We start from the raw sequence: 4,730 nt of genomic DNA, 5'->3' as shown, positions 1-4,730 counted from the left end.
CGCTGCGCTCCCGGGCCCCCGCGTCGAGCGGGGGTCGCTGGCTCCGGGACGGGCGGCCGCGTAGCCGCCTGGCTGGCGCCGGCTTCGCAGCACAACGCTGCGTGCGGGGGGTCCGCGGGCTCGATCGCCTAGACTGTGCCAGGCTCAGCGGCTCATGGTCCGGCTCCGCGTCCCAGCCCGCGCCGCTGCCGCCTGCTCTCGCAGGTCCCGGCGATCCCTTTGTATATTTAAAGCCCAGATGCGTAGCCTCCAGGCACCGCCGGAGGAAGTCTGGATGCGGCGGAAACAGGGCGGGCAGCCGCCAGATGTGGCCGGCTGGGCTGGGAGGGCGCTGGCAGCCCGGGGCGGGGGGAGGGGGCGCACTCGGGCCCGCCCCTCTCCGCCCCACCCCCCACTCGCCGCCCTCCTCTTTTTTCCTTTCTCCACCCCTTTCCCCCGCCGCAGCTGGCTCCACCAGGCCTGGGCGACCACCTTCGGGGCGCGACCTCTCTCCTGACTCCAGGCGTGCAGCCCGAGGACCCCCCGCTGGCGAACATCTGGCGCCGCCGTCGCGCGAGGCCCCGGAGCTCCTGAGTTTGGAGAGCAGCTGTGCTTGGAGCGGTGCGGGAGCCCCAGGCCCGGGGGGCGTGGGTCAGAGGTGGGAAGGGGTGATGAGAAACGGATTTCAGATGTTTGGAGCTGGAGAGCGAGAACGCACTGCCATGGAAAGAGATGGAAACAGTTGGAGAGGAGACCTCCGGCTCCCTCCTCCCTCCCCCACGTCTCTCTTCTCTCCTTTGTAGGATTTGGGAGGCTTGCTTGACCTCAGACACCGTGCTGGGTTCACCATGGGCAGCATGCAGTCAGGGTCCCTGTCCCCAGGAAGAAACGCCCCCTCCCTCGTTATCAGCCAAACCTGATGCTCTGCTCCTGAGGCCAGCAGACCAAACAGGGACCCCAGGGGATGGTGGGAGAAAGCTGGCGCTCATCCTGCTAGGCTCCTGGATGGGGCTCCAAGTGCCAGACCCCCCAACAGTCTGGCAGGCCAGGGCTTCCAAAGGTGAAAATACGGGTCAGGGTCACAGGCCACAGGTTACAGGGTCTGCAGATGGTCCTTTCTCCGCTCCGCAGGTGGTGAGCTGAGCTGGAGAGAGTTTGGAGTCTCAAGGGGCCATCTTCAGGTTCCAACCAGTCAGGGCCATGTGCCTGGCGTCAGATTTACATGTGAACGGGAAGGGGGCCAAGTGTGGGTCCCGTGACTCTGATTCATGGCTGAGGGTGTCGTTCAGGTTAGCTCAGCTCCAGCCCAGCCCGCATTATCTTTGTGCACACACGCACTGTCTCAGTATTTACCGCCTCTTTCAATCCACACTCTTGGTGCGTGGTTGAGGGAAAAACTTCAGGGGAAAAAGGGTGTGCGTGCGTGTGTGTGCATGCGCATGTGCATTGTGCGTGGGTGTGGGTGGGTGTGTGTGCATGTGTGTCTGCATGCATGTGCTTGTGTGTGTGTTCACTGTCTCAGGAAGGATAATTAAATATGGGAAAACTGTGATGGGCGACTCGGGAGGGCTTCCTGGAAGTGACTTCCCAGCTGAGACCTGAAGAGCTAAAGGGGTGAGTGCTGGGTGGGTGGTTGGGGGGTGGGGTTCCAGCAGGATCTGGGGAGCCACACAAAGGCCTAGACGCAAGGATGTCCCCTGGGCCTAGAAGGGTGGGGCTGGAAGGGTCAGCAGGGGTCAAGGTCATGGGCAGGAAGAGTGAGGAGCAAGCTGCCCATGGACGTCATCACAGTGATGCATCTGGACTTGATCGGGGGTGCCTGGAAAAGCGTCTGCCACATGGGGTCTCTGCGCTTCGGACATGCACAGGCTTGCCTGGGCCAGCTGGACGCCTCCTCCAGGGAAGAACCTGGCCCCGGGGGAGGGAGTAGCCCCAGGGGGACGCCTCAGCCATTTTGGGGAGGGCAGGCCTGAGGTCAGCTGGGGGAGGGGCTGCCTGCTGGCCCAGGCCCCTTTGGCTGGGGCCCAGGTCCTGTGGATAGTGAGAGCCAAGCTGGAGCGCCGAGAGCCAGGAGAGAGAATGGAAAAACTTGTCTCAGTCAAGCAGGGGTTGCAAACGCGTGGCCTGCGGGCTGATTCCGGCCTGAACAGCATTTTGAAATTTAGGAAACTTCAAGTAAAAATCCGACTTTCTGGTTTTCTTTGAGACATTCCAGAAGCTCTGGCGAGCCGGGGGCCAGTTTGGGCAGCACACAGCTGAAGCTGAGCAGTGGCTGCGCCCGGCGGGTGAGGCATGTGCTTTGTCTTGCCACAGTCCTCACCACTCTCTATTGCCTTGCATGGGACTCACTTCACTCACTTCCGCTTGTTTCCATTGCTTGCCCAGCTTGGGTGTTAACCTCTCCTGGAAAGCCTTAGTAAGATGTTGGGGTCCAAGCAGCATAGCTTTGGGGCTCCTCTGGCAGAGGGGAGCTTTGCTGCTCCTCTTCACTGCCATTGTCGATGCGGGCATTCCAAAGTCACTGGCATCTACGGTAGGCGCTTGAGGCCTGTCTGGAGACAGGAACAGCTGCAGCGAGAGGGCGGCTTCTGTGCGCAGCATAGCGGCGGCAGGGGTCAGCTGTAGCTCTAGCGACAATGCGTTCATGGGTGAGGCACAGCTCCAGGCTCCTGTGCACATCTCAGATCGCCCTGCCCCTGCCTGGGTGAGCAATCCCCAGCGTCCCAGGTTGACCTGGCAAAGCCACGGGATGAAGGCCAGGAGACCCTCTGCTGATTCTCAAGTGGAAACCAGATCCTCTCATCATCCGCCACTGAGAGCTGGGGACACGCCTCACCGTCTTCCGGCCAGGCCCAATAGATGTGTTCAAGGGCTGTAGAGTGGCCACTTGTGCCCCCGCGGAGGCAGAGGTGGGAGTGACCCGGCTCCGAGGCACCAGAGGCCAGAGCGGGCAAGGCAGGACGCTTCCCCCCGAGGCTCCAGAGGGGGCACGCCCTGCGGCCACGTGGCTTTGGACTTGCAGCTTCCGGAACGATGAGACATTGGCTTCCTGTGATTCTGAGCCGCTCAGTGGTGGTGCGTGGCGCTGTGTTAGGGCAGAGCTGCGAGATCACACAGGCTGCGGCTGGAGGGGATCGTGGTGTGGCGAGCGTTTGCTCAGGAAAGCTGCAGTGAACTCCAGGAACAGCAGCCTGGAGATGGGGTTTGTGTTGGAGAAGAGACAGAAGCGATACGCAAGACACCGTGGGTGAGAAGACAGGGCCGCCCGTGCCAGCCCAAGCCCCCAGCTTCCTGCTTTCAACAGGTGCCCTCAGTTTTCTTCTTGGGACTCGTTTTCATCCAGCTCTAGGTCTGGGGTCTATGGATGCGGCCTCCCTCCCGGCTGCACAGTGGCCATGCGACCCCAGCCTGGCGGGGCCGGGACACTTGGGGCAGCAGCAGCCCGAGAGGGGTTTGTGAGCTCCCTGGAGCCAGGAGCTCCACCCCGGGGAGCAGGCTCGTGGCAGGTGCACGGGCCGGGCCGGCACTTAGACATTCAGCTGTAAACGGAGCTGATGGGACGTAAGGGGGGGTACCCCTGAGAGACAGTGGCCCCTGGAGCCTGCAGCCACGGCAAAGCCAGCAGAGCCCAGACTCCAGCCCTGCCTGGTGCAGGGGCGGGAGGGAGGAGGGCCCAAGGCCTGCCGTTACCCTGGCTGTGCACACTCATGCATCAGCCAACACCACCCCCTTCTGTGCCAACCCAGCACTGCCTCGAGCTCCACTTCCCATCATGCACCAAACACCGTAACACCAATAGAGATCACGGCATACCCCAGAGCCCCGCCCCTAACTCCATCTCCTTTGAATATCCAATTAGGTCCTGCCTTGATCATCACCCCAAATCTTTTTTTTTAAATATATACTTTCCTAGTGACTCATGATGTTGAATGTCTTTTTTTAAAAGATTTACTTATTTGTTCAAAAGTCAGAGTTTATTACTTATTTATTCAAAAGATAGAGCCGGGGTGGGGGAGGATCTTTCATCTGCTGGTTCACTCCCCAGATGGCTGCAATGGCCAGAGCTGGGCCAATCTGAAGCCAGGAGCCAGGAGCTTCTTCCGGGCCTCTCATGCAGGTGCAGGGGCCCAAGCACTTCACCATCTTCCACTGCTTTCCCAGGCCATAGCAGGGACCTGGATCAGAAGTGGAGCAGCCAGGACTTGAATCGGTGCCCACGTAGGATGCCGGCATCCACGCAATGGCTTTACCTGCTCTGCCACCCCGTGGCCCCACACCCCAAATCCTATCGGAGCCCTGAGGGTGCCTGTGCTCCCGCCTGGGTGTGTACTATCTGTTGCGTTTCCATCAGTCTTGCCTTCCTAGCCCCCTTTCCCTGTGTCTCCTTGAATTCTTTCGCCTGTGGAGGCAGGAGCCTGGACTGAGCCAGCCCAGGGGTCTCTCTCCCCTCTGCGACACACCCACAGCCAGATGTGTCTTGAATGTTCCAACTTGGGGACCAGTAACTGCCCTCCTGGAGCCCAGAGTTCAGTTTCCTTTTGTTCTGGCTTCGATCTGTTTGCATCTGTAGCCTACAAGGCACCCACAGCAAGAGGTACCTGTTGAGAAGCCGGGGCCAGTGAGACCCTCGGCCTGGGGTCCTGCCCTCCTGGTCTTGTCTCCGCCTCCCTGTCCCATAGGCCCAGGAGTGTTTGGGGACTCACAGCACTTGAGGAGTGGAGGCGGGGCTCTGGCCGGGGCCCTGGGCACCC

The sequence above is a fragment of the Oryctolagus cuniculus genome, chromosome 18 (genome assembly GCF_964237555.1).
Source record: "Oryctolagus cuniculus chromosome 18, mOryCun1.1, whole genome shotgun sequence".
Lineage (NCBI taxonomy): Eukaryota > Metazoa > Chordata > Mammalia > Lagomorpha > Leporidae > Oryctolagus > Oryctolagus cuniculus.
The sequence above is the reverse complement of the archived record's forward strand: the minus strand, read 5'-3'. Positions refer to the sequence as shown.